Source organism: Periophthalmus magnuspinnatus, chromosome 22 (genome assembly GCF_009829125.3).
Source record: "Periophthalmus magnuspinnatus isolate fPerMag1 chromosome 22, fPerMag1.2.pri, whole genome shotgun sequence".
NCBI classification, from domain to species: domain Eukaryota; kingdom Metazoa; phylum Chordata; class Actinopteri; order Gobiiformes; family Gobiidae; genus Periophthalmus; species Periophthalmus magnuspinnatus.
The window spans coordinates 27,432,291-27,446,201 of record NC_047147.1 but is presented as its reverse complement, the minus strand read 5'-3'; positions in this window follow the sequence as shown (position 1 = coordinate 27,446,201).

Genomic DNA, 13,911 nt, shown 5'->3' with positions numbered 1-13,911 from the left:
AATACGCACGACACACACAATACGCACGACACACACAATACGCACGACACACACAATACGCACGACACACACAATACGCACAACACACACAATACGCACGACACACACAATACGCACAACACACACAATACGCACAACACACACAATACGCACAACACACACAATACGCACAACACACAAAATACACACGACACACACAATACGCATGACACACACAATACGCACAACACACACAATACGCACAACACACACAATACGCATGACACACACAATACGCACAACACACACAATACGCACGACACACACAATACGCATGACACACACAATACGCACATCACACACAATACGCACGACACACACAATAGGCATGACACACACAATACGCACAACACACACAATACGCACGACACACAATACGCACGACACACACAATACGCACGACACACACAATACGCACGACACACACAATACGCACGACACACACAATACGCACGACACACACAATACGCACGACACACACAATACGCACGACACACACAATATGCACGACACACACAATACGCACAACACACACAATACGCACGACACACAATATGCACGACACACAATACGCACAACACACACAATACGCACGACACACACAATACGCACGACACACACAATACGCACGACACACACTATATGCATGACACACACAATACGCACGACACACACAATACGCACGACACACACAATACGCACGACACACAAAATACGCACGACACACACAATACGCACGACACACACAATACGCACGACACACACAATACGCACGACACACAAAATACGCACGACACACACAATACGCACAACACACACAATACGCACAAGACACACAATACGCACAACACACACAATACGCACAACACACACAATACGCACAACACACACAATATGCACAACACACACAATATGCACGACACACACAATACGCACAACACACACAATACGCACAACACACACAATACGCACAACACACACAATATGCACAACACACACAATATGCACGACACACACAATACGCACAACACACACAATACGCACAACACACACAATACGCACGACACACACAATACGCACAACACACACAATACGCACGACACACACAATACGCACGACACACACAATACGCACGACACACAATACGCACGACACACACAATACGCACGACACACACAATACGCACGACACACACAATACGCACAACACACACAATACGCACAACACACACAATACGCACGACACACACAATACGCACGACACACACAATACGCACGACACACACAATACGCACGACACACACAATACGCACGACACACACAATACGCACAACACACACAATACGCACGACACACACAATACGCACAACACACACAATACGCACAACACACACAATACGCACAACACACACAATACGCACAACACACAAAATACACACGACACACACAATACGCATGACACACACAATACGCACAACACACACAATACGCACAACACACACAATACGCATGACACACACAATACGCACAACACACACAATACGCACGACACACACAATACGCATGACACACACAATACGCACAACACACACAATACGCACGACACACAATACGCACGACACACACAATACGCACGACACACACAATACGCACGACACACACAATACGCACGACACACACAATACGCACGACACACACAATACGCACGACACACACAATACGCACGACACACACAATACGCACGACACACACAATACGCACGACACACACAATACGCACAACACACACAATACGCACAACACACACAATACGCATGACACACACAATACGCACAACACACACAATACGCACGACACACACAATACGCATGACACACACAATACGCACAACACACACAATACGCACGACACACAATACGCACGACACACACAATACGCACGACACACACAATACGCACGACACACACAATACGCACGACACACACAATACGCACGACACACACAATACGCACGACACACACAATACGCACGACACACACAATACGCACGACACACACAATATGCACGACACACACAATACGCACGACACACACAATACGCACAACACACACAATACGCACGACACACAATATGCACGACACACAATACGCACGACACACACAATACGCACGACACACACAATACGCACGACACACACAATACGCACGACACACACTATATGCATGACACACACAATACGCACGACACACACAATACGCACGACACACACAATACGCACAACACACACAATACGCACGACACACACAATACGCACGACACACACAATACGCACGACACACACAATACGCACGACACACACAATACGCACGACACACACAATACGCACGACACACACAATACGCACGACACACACAATACGCACGACACACACAATACGCACAACACACACAATACGCACAACACACACAATACGCACGACACACACAATACGCACGACACACACAATACGCACGACACACACAATATGCACAACACACACAATACGCACGACACACACAATACGCACAACACACAAAATACGCACGACACACACAATACGCACACACACACCTGTAACTGTCCTTCCAAACATTTAGTTCAGTAGGATTTAGGTCAGGGCTCCACTTTAGAACAGTCCAGTGTTTTCCTCGTTTCCTCTTCGATGTTTTTATCTGCGTGTTTTTTGTGTCTTGGTCCCGTTACTTTTGTCAGATTCAAGTTATTTCTGTGACCGTTGTGAGTTTTTCTTTTATTAACCGACGGATACCGACGTTTTTGTCCATTTTTGTGAGTACGTCCGTTTACTTTGACTGTAGAGCTGTGTCCAAATTCAAGACGTGACTTCGCCCAGACCATGGAACAGCGCCCTCTGTCTGTCGGATCCTCTGGTAAAAAAACAAAACAAACAACACCACAAATCTGCCAATCATTCTTTTACTCGATTCTGGAAGCTGCGCCACGGCAACTGTCAAATTAAATGTGTTTGGGTAAATGAGCCGTTATTTCCAACAGCGCTAAATTTTTGTGTTCGCAATTTAAGCCACATGAATTTTGAAATTGTGGTCGAAAAGTGTAAAAGTCTAAAGTGAAAACAAGCTTAGATAAAGTAGTGGTAGTTTATTACATTTACGCCAAGATTTGTGTCGTAAAAAACAAAGTGTGTGACCTGAAAATCCATCCATAAATATCACTTTTACTTCTCCCTTTCCATTTTTCTGCAGGTACGAAAGTAATTCAGTCCAACGATTGTGAAAACATTTGAAAGAGCAGTGCCAGAACGGTGCTGGTCGCCAATTAGCAAAGTCTGTTTTTAGCGTTGCATGTTCTGCGCAGTTTTAAAGGCAAATCATTTCTGAAATCTGGAGGGAGATCTTACAGTTCCCCTTGAGACGAGCCAAGATTCCTCCTCTTAAGCCCAAAAGTGCGAGACTCAATACTTATATCCTTACTGTAATCAGCTAACTTTCCACTATTTTCCTCGCCGCTCGCAAAATCTAAATCCAATACATTATAACCCACAAGAAGTACAACAAACAGCGCCAGAGAAATCTCAAATGTTCTGACTTTTAAGTGTCTTGGCAGCAGAAGATCGGCGTTTCATCTCAAGACAAGGGATGTGAACGTATCCCGCAACGCCAAGCCAAATAACCACAGCGTGAGGAGAAAAATGGGGTTCCAGGGACGAAGACGGAGGCAGCTGTTGGGTTGAACTGCGTTTTTGCTTCATTGGCATTTTCCCCCTGATTCGCAGAAATGGAGGTGGAGAGATTATAAACGGAGCAGGGACTGGGACAGAGGCCAGTTTAAATACAGACGTCGACCACAGAGAGTGACCGGATCAGTCTGGGCTGTGTGCGGCGAGGGGCCACAGTTTATGGAACGCAGACCTGGAGTTCAGGCGAAGAATGAGCACGACGCACAATAATAAGCACAATACGCACAATAATAAGCACAACACGCACAATAATAAACACAATATGCACAACACACACAACACACACACTCATGTAAATACTGCTGCAGGACTTAAAGGTGCACCATGCAGCTTTTATGGTGGGTTTACCTCCAGCTTGTCTCCATGGAGATGTTAGAGCTTTGTAAGGAATGTGCCTCAGTGTCACATCAAAATGATTTTACTTAAATTACATGTGTTTTTATTATTATTATTGTTAAATGCATTTTATTACTATTATTTTATATATTATTATTATATTATTAATTTATGATTTTATTTGTATTACTATTATTACATTTATTATTATTATTATTATTATTATTATTAAATGCATTTTATTACTATTATTTTTAATATATTATTTTATATATTACTTATATTATTAATTCATTTATTTATTTTTCGTACTATTATTACTATTATTATCAAATGCATTTTTATTATTACTATTATTATGCTTTATTTATTTTCTTAAGATGACAGCGCAGACCTGCAACTTATCCACTTGTCTCCACACATTTTGATAAGTTTAATGCCGCACTGTGGAGCTGTTCTGTGTCTGGAATGTTTCGCAGTAGAGCATTAAATGTAAACATCCTCCATTTATTCAATCACAGCTGATTTCATCACTAAAAACAGAAATATCTTAATGTGAGTGAGGTTAATGCTCTACAGTGTAAGACTCCAGACAAAGCAGTAAGATCTCCATGGAGACAAGCAGGGAGCGGACCCTCACAGGAAAAGTTACATAGTACAGCTTTAATATGGCCCCTAATATTTAAATCAAACAGGCCGAATGAAGAGCTAAAAGAGGAATAAAGAGGTAACCTGCATCACAAACAGAAGAGCCTTAAATATCTGAGTCGGTTTGGGTAACGCTGTATCCATGGCAACGACACAACAACTGCAGCAGCTGTGAACCAAGTTTGGAAAAATTGGGGATAATTACACATTTAATTGTAGACTCGGTTTTGTCATCATCTCATTAGCGCGAGCATCAAACCCGACATCTGAGATACTTTCCACAAAGCTCCTGAGGAAAAGTCGAGAGGGAGATTCTTTTTCCGTCTGTGTAAGAGTCGATTATGTTCAGATCACAAAACGTCTACGAGCTGGAGGACGTGTGTTTAACGTCAGATTTACAGATGTGTCGCTCTCGTTTATGGTTAATACATATGGAATTACTGCGTCTATCCTCATGAAACGAAAACTGTCATAAATGTTAGATAATTAAGTAACGAGCCCTTGACACATTGAGTCGCTCTGGAGTATAAGTCGCACCAGCCAAAAAATGCTTAATAATAAAGAACAAAAAACATATAAGTCGCATTTTTGGGGGGAATTTATTTTACAAAATCCGAGACCAAGAACAGACATTTTATCTTTGAAGACAAGTTAAATAATAAGAATAAAATAGAGAACAACAGCATCTATTAACAGTATTTATTAATTTTTGCAAGATTCTGCTAAAACAGAGATAAAACTGGACAGGAAGTAGTGATGCTAACAGGAAGTAGTGACGCTAACAGGAAGTAGTGACGCTAACAGGAAGTAGTGACGCTAACAGGAAGTAGTGACGCTAACAGGAAGTAGTGACCAAGAACAGACATTTTATCTTTAAAGGCAAGTTATAAGTTATAATTTTACTCTGGATCTCACTCCAAATCAATAAATCCACTGAATTCTTCATCCTCAGTGTCGATTCTGAACAAATCCACCAACTCCAGAGGAAGATGATAATTATATATTTGAATAATTTCACATATAAGTCGCGTCTGAGTATAAGTCGCACCATCGGACAAACTATGAAAAAAAGTGACACTTATAGTCTGGAAAATATGGTCTGTTTTATTAAGTCATAATAAAAAAAATATAAATAAAATGGCCATGATTAATAATGAAGAAAAAACACATATAAGTCGTATTTTTTGGGAGAAATGTATTTTACAAAATGGTGAACGGTCGTCACTGTGACAATAACCAAGTTGTAAAATTATATATTTGAACAATTTCACAATAAGCTGCACCTCCGGACAAACTATGAAAAAAGTGACACTGGAAAACATGGTACCTATGACGTAACAATCCTGGTAGAATTCAAATTGGTTTGTAATGGCTCAGCGCGAGTGGATTTACGGCACAAAATTCATCAAACAAACCTGAGTGAAACAAAATACACCGAATACATGCATGTTTTTGCTGGAAGAAAATGACCAAAACCTCAAGTGTTTATTTAAAAAGTGTTTTTCTTTAAAACGTAAAACAGACTGTGAGGAAAAGCAAAAGTAAAACCCCACAGTCCAAACAGTGTAATCTGTAGGACTGTGATGTATTAGCAGAACGAGTGAATGAGCTCGTGTTAAATATTTCAGAAGTCCTCCAGAACCCTCCTCCTCCTCCTCCTCCTCCACCGCGCTCCACCATTTGGACGCTGATAATGGCGTAAGTCGTGATTCATGACGCTTAAGAGCCCCTGATCAAGATTTATAAGTCAAGTGTGCATAAATTTTGCGCTCTCATCCATCAGGCAGACAAAAGAGAGGGCCACAATAAAAGCCAAACTTCCTCATGAGAAGGAGGGCAAGATTTATCCTCCGCTCCCAAGGTTTACTCAAAGAAGCAGCGTGTGATGCTAGCCGCGGTTAGCCATGCGAAGAAACAAAGGATTACTCACGGTGTCAGCTTTCTCTTATGTGCAGCATTTTGAGGATTTTTTTCCAAATTCAAAATATTTTTACCATATTTTCCGGACCATAATTCAGCCATTGGTGCGACTTATATGGGAAATATAAGTTTTTTCTTCATTATTATGCATTTTTTGGCTGGTGCGACTTATACTCAGGTGCGACTTATACACCGGAAAATACAGTTTTAGTTTTATTTATTGGTAAAGCAACAGTAACTAATAAGTCATTAGTCTGAAAACTGACGGAAGTGCATGATCGGGACATGAGAAACTCAAAAACAGGAGGCAGTAAAGACTATTTTGTCATTTATAGATAGAAATAAAACAAAAATAAATAAGAGTAGAAAGGTGCAGTGGACGATTGACTCGGGGAATGGTTTAATCATGTTTATTTTACAGTTTTTTAAATGTGCAAATGAAGGTAGATCGATCAGCGGGTTGAGAGCGGGGTTGCTTGCAGTCGTCCAGGAGTAGAACGCGACGAGGTGAGCTGGGTCGGAGGTCGTGGAGAGCTGGGTCGGAGACAGAGGAGCTGAAACGTCCGACTTAGAAAAGAGAAGCAAATGCAAAAAAAAAACCATGAGACTGAGCCTGAGTCGTACCACTGTGGACACGAGGACGATGTGGCGCTGAGTGTCAGGTCCCGGGTCCAGATTACAGATTAGTTGCAGGTGCGTAGTGGGAGGAGCTTAAATCTCCGCCCAGCTCCAGGCTCTGACACAGAAGGGGCGGGGAAAACAGCACAACAAAAGGCAGGACAGACCGGGATCTTGACATAAGACAGTTCTATAATGAAATGAGATAAAATAAAGCAAGTAAAATCCAACCAAATTAAATACAAGGTTCTTTCTTTGTGTCTTTAGTCAGTACATATATATATATACACTACAGACTCACCAGAAAAGTTACACAGTGCCTCTTTAACCTGAAGATCTGCACTATATCAGCCTGATGCCTTTGCCTTTCACCCAAACCCTTCTAATTCCATCATTCTGCTGTTTACGTCGTGCGTCGCGACCTTTCCCGACACAAAAAGTAACACCGGTGCGCTGTTAGCATGCTAGTTGTTAGGTTTATCGTGATGGTAAAACGACAGTCTAGTCCCGGGGCGTCAAACTCACTGTCACAGAGCGCCACGTCAACAAAATGGTTGCTCTTAAAGGGCCAGATGTTACTGTGAGATAAATGTCACTACGTTTTTATCTTAACGTTAATTAACCGTTTCTATATTTAATTACTTATTCAAGTTACAAATATTGCGTATGGATTTGCATAGATATGGAAAAAAATGGCCGTTTAACTGTGTATCTAATGAACTGACATTTTAAGACAGTCATACCTTTCAGTTTACTTTGTCGCGGGCCACATAAAATGACGTGGCGGGCCGCATTTAGCCCACGGGCCTTGAGTTTGACACGTGCGGTCTAGTCTCTGAAAGTGAGAACGCTCTAAACGGTACGTGAGGACTAACTTCGGACCACTGCAAACAGGTTAAAATGAAGTTCTAGTTGCGTTTTTCACGTTTTTAAGACACTAAACTGTCACGATTTGGCGATTTTAAAAACTCACTATTTTCACCATTAACCACTGGCTCAAAAATCTTCTAATTAAAATAAATATTGATGGTAATTTGAAAAGCTGCTGGTCTTTCCTTTTCTACCAAACAACTCCACAACCTCCAGCCAAATTTAAAAATACGACGGTGTGTTTTTCATTGTTTGTGCAGCAGAAAAAAAAAAGCACAAAGATTTTTCTTCCAACAGCGGTGCCAGGTAGACTTTTCAATATGAGCCTCCCACTGCTGCTCGCTGGAGGGCACTTGGAGAGAATTAGAGGCAGATTCTGGCAGAGGGGAGCAGGCCTCACGTAGCTGCTTCTTATGAGCTTTTTCTTCTTCCATTATCCCTGAAGCCGTCTCCACGTGGAAAACTCAGCCTGATTGTGTTGGATTATGAGCAGTGGGCAGAATAAAGAAACGCCTCAGTGTAAATGTGGTGAAGAAGCTCACGACTTGGATGATCTGAAGTCTGAGTTTATGCTTACGATGCAAAACGCCACGACGGCCAAACAATAGAAGAGTGTGTAGGGTTTTTTGGTTTTTTTTATATTTGTACATGTGACAAACTGGGCGTATGTCCCTTTAACTCTTTAAGAACTGAGCACAGACCAGTATAACTCCACTACTTTTACTCTGTTTAGCCTTAAAAAGTATCAGAATTTACTGCATTTTTTCACACAACTACTTCTATTTTACATATCCATCTGTGTTTTTCCTTTGACGCACATAAAATTGAATAACTGCGCTCTGATTGGTCGACGTGAGCACATGACCGTATTGACAGTGACATATTTAAAGAGCCTCGTGTCTCTGCTTTGAGACGCCGTTTGGATTTACATGAAGCACGATCGGTTGTGGAGTAAAACTGATGGAAAGACCACAACCCGTGAGTTTATCGCATCCGAAATAATAAGTTTAACATCATGGTCATTCTGTTTATTCACACATTCCAATCATTTTTCAATATCCAACTCATCAGAACCGTCCCGGGGTTTGTTTAGTTTAGTTTTTCCGTTAGTTTATCTTTAATTAAACCTGTTACTTTAAAGATTTTCTGTGGTTAAATGTGGTCAGTTCAGTTTAACTCCATCTGCTCTGACCTGAGTCTCCACACGGTCCAGACACAGAGGGGGCGTGGCCTGTGTCGGACATTTTTAAAGCCTTGGTTGTGGTCGTGGGCCGGACCATGTGGAGGAGAACTGGGTTAACATATATATTTATATTTTTCAATGTCTTTGTGCATTTGTTTCAGTGTTTAAGTGTTTATAGTTTTATTTTAAACACTTTTCCGCCGTGTTTGATGATCCTGCTGCACCTGAAGTAAATGGAGTTCACCTGGAGGAGGAGGAGCTTCTGGTTTGAGTCTTTCAGGGAGAATCAGGTACATTTGGGTTTTTTCCTTAGTTTCTTCATTTCTGTTGCTTTTGTTTTGGTTAAGCGCAGTCACTTTTCACAGTTACTAGTTAAAGAATAAAGACTGTCTCACTCTTAATTCAATTTATTCCACACATGTTTCAGTCGCTCTGACCTTCTTCAGGTATGAGGACAGCCCCTTCCGCTCCCCTTATATAAATTAAGGGACCGCCCCCTTTAATTGAAACAACCAATAGTCATAAGACACATATATTCACAATCAGACCCGAAAAAACACCCGCGAGATTGTGCATAATTCACTATACGAACGTTTTTTGTGAGTTAAAATGCACGGATAATAACCAGAAAACTATAATGATTAATCGATCAGAAAAAATAGCAGATATATACTATAATTTTTTAGATTTGTGTAAAAAAAACTGCATAAATGACATAAATGACACCCCCAAGAGGTTCCATTTCATCTCCCTCATAACTCAGAGCAAGAATCGCTGTGCACGTGTGAGTTTTTCCTTAGTTTCTTCATTTCTGTTGCTTTTGTTTTGTTTAAGCGCAGTCACTTTTCACAGTTACTAGTTAATACATTTCAGTAACGGAGCATTTTTCTGAGTCTGCCTCCTACTTCAACCACAGCACACGTCCAGAAAAGTGTGAATGTAATATTATCGCTGTCACGGTTAAACTAAGACGCTCACGATGTTGTAAAAGACGACACGCATAAGTCAGATTAAACAGATTTGAATGGAATTTACCACTTAAATTATGAGTTCTCGTAAAAAAAAAAATGTGTTGGATCTTGAGAAAGTTGCATGTCCGATGGTTTTCAAACTGTGAAGCTTCTGAAAGTTTAAAACGATAAATAAAGCTCTGTGCATGAACCAAGAGACAAAACGAACAAATGTAAAGGAGAGATACAGCTGGAATTAGAGTTGAGAATGTGAGATTTCACCAGGAGTTCCTATGATTTCAGATAAAATGTAATATTTGAATATATATGTATAAAAAAGTAGGTTGATTTGGACATCGACGTCTTCATTAAAACAAGAAAATGTGATATAACTGACAATAACGGACCATTTTGCACGTCGTGTGTAAATACTTTATGTGAGACAAAGTTTAGAAGATACAAAGGTCCTGCAGTATGAACAGGGGAGAAGTACTTCAAATAAAAGTACAGATACCGGAGCAAAACAAAAAAAAACAAACAGTATCACATGCAGTATTAATGTCCCCGTTTAGAAATGTACTTAAAGAGTAAAAAGTAAAAGTATTTCACGTAGATTTGTTGATCTTAAGGCGTCAGATCGTCGTGATTTTGATGCAGGTTTGTTTTGTGCTGGATTTTGTTCAACTCAAACAATTAAATCGATTGTTTTTACTTGTGTAATAAATAAACTCTCAGCGTTTTCAGCAGATCTGGAACAGTAATAAAAAAATACTTTACTTCTCAGTCCAGTTTAAAATGTAGAGTAGAAAGTACAGATATTGCTCTCAAATGTACTTAAATAAAAGTAAAAAGTACACAATTTAAAATGGACTTAAGTGAAGTAAAGATGCTGTAAATTTACACTTTATTCATTATGTTCCACTGACTATGAGACACATTCCTGTTTCTTTAAAAAAAACACATAATGATTTATTATTTTTATTATTATTATCTTATTTTGTGTCCATATATTTGTTTTATTAACGTCATTTTCACGTCTAAAGCTACAGGGAAAGTTGATGATGAAACTTGATGTTATGGTAAAACAAAACTTCCATTATAATTAATTGATAAACACAACTTATTAAATATAAATGAACGAAACATAAAATGGCACAGTGCTTCAGGCTTTATTGGTACAAGCATAAAACAAATCAATTTACAAGAGCCCGATTACTTTGTGAAACGCTCGAGGCTGAAAAACAGTAATTTCATCAATAATTAGTTCAAAAATCATGTCCGTATTTCGATTTTTTTCACTGAAATAAGGGCTTGTTTTTGCAGTTTTCCATGTGGTTCACTCATATAAAGTCCACAGCAGGGACCTAAATGTCCCCTCAGTGGACAAACACGCTCTGAGGCTGGAGTGAAGGATGCTGGGAAAGCAGGTGGTGCTGAATGAATGCATTTTGAATCAGTGGAACATGTTTGTGAATCCTTTACGGGGATCAGTAAAGGTGCTGCTCTCCAGTGAATTAGCCTCTGGAGGTCTGTGATGTCTTTGTTTTAGCAGTAAACAAGGAATATTTTAACATCAGCGGGTGAGAAATGCATTTTATTTACATTTATGACACATATCGACGTCTGAAAACGGCAGGAAATGAAGTGAGACGAGTTAAAACAGATGTAAGATACAGCAAACGGGCCACAGACGAGTAAAGACGTGCGGCGTTCAGCTCCAAATGAAGCTAATCGAGGCTAGCACGTATACCGGCTAATTTAGAGTCGAGTTCAATGTTTGGAATTATGACGAGTATCATAGCAACCAAAGAGCCAATCCAGAGCGAGGTTAATGAAGGTAATGCACCGCAGGTTTAGCAGGGAGCGAGCGCTTAGCAACGCTGTCAATCAAACCTGTTGCTAACGCTAACAGGAGCGACCTCGGGGAAAGAAGGACCTGATTTGTTTGTTATTAATGTTCATATGTTGATTTACAGACACAATAGTGAAATAAAAACCCCAGGATCATGTAGAGGGTTAATACCAACATTTAAGACCAAAAAACTAAACTAAAAATAACACAAAAAAATAAAGAAAATTAAAAAAAATAATTAAAAAAAAATCCCTCAAAATAACAAAAAAATTATAAAAATAACAAAACCTTCAAAATTAGAAAAAAATAAAGAAAAACTCAAAATAACTAAAAAATTAAAAAAAATTAAAAAAAATTAACCCGAGGAACAGGTACAGAGAGAGGGGACAGTTTATTTAAAAAAATAAATAAATAAAAATAATCTCAAAATAACAAAAAAATAAACAAGTAAAATAACAAAAAAATAATAATAATAATAAAAAAACCTAAAATGACTCTAACTCTCAAAAAATATATATATAATAAAAATAACACACAAAAAAACCCCTCAAAATACGAAAACAAAAACAAACAATCACTCAAAATAACTGGCTAACAGGTTAGTCATGTGTCCATCAGTATATCGTGGTTCACCTTTCGCTGTTTAGTGGATTTTTAAAATGTAATTTCACATGTTTTTGTACAGTGTATGAACGTGCATTGTGTCGTGTGTCCTGATTGGCTGTTGGACTGTAGACCATTGTGTCGTGCGTCCTGATTGGCTGTTGGACTGTAGACCATTGTGTCGTGCGTCCTGATTGGCTGTTGGACTGTAGACCATTGTGTTCTGCGTCCTGATTGGCTGTTGGACTGTAGACCATTGTCCATCAGTCTCCTCCGTGCCGTGTCTCCTGTCCAGTACAGAATGTGTTCAGACAAATTTACATAAACGTTGGATCTCAGTGTGACTCTGAAGTGCTGTACGTTTGCAATTTGTTTTCTCCCCGACAGAACCCACAATGTCGATGAAACGTTCTGCACCGACAAAGACGCCTACGAAGGTTTGAACTTTGAGAGAGTTTAAACGAGAGAGAAATGTGAGAAAATGTTAACGCCTGTGTGAGAAAAGTGTATAAAGTGTGTGGTGAGGGGTTTTACAGACAAAAACAGAGAGAATAATGTAAAAAAATAAAGCTGTACAGTCTTTTATTGAGGCTCTACAGGTTTCATCTTCCTGTTTAAACCTAATTCTAATTCCTGTATCAACTTTGCAGCATTTTCTTCACTTTAAACTCGTGGATATTCACCATTTTTGGCAGATTTACTCCTGATTCTTAAATTACAGATTATGTTTTTGGCCAAGACTCTTTCCCATGAGGCCGGCGTTTCCTGGTGGTCAAAAATGGAGAACTTAAGGGTCCAAAAAAACCTCCATATAACCGATATTTTATTAGCGTTACTGGAATAAGTACAGATTATGGATCTTATTTTCGAACCAAAATGAGATAAATGAATTACTTTGAGTCTGGACGCCACTCCGCTGATCCGACCTGTGCTATCCTTGTCATACTTCGGAAAACTCGACGCAGACACGCAGGCGGCAGCGCTGGAAAAGTGACACGGCGTCCCTTTAACGACACAAACGTCAGATCTCGTCGTTTCTTCACCTTCGTTTTTGAGCGCGTTGAGGTTCATGGATGTGTCTGTTGTTGCCTGGAAACGACACGGCGCGAGCGTTTGAAGGGGGACTGACCGCATCGCCAG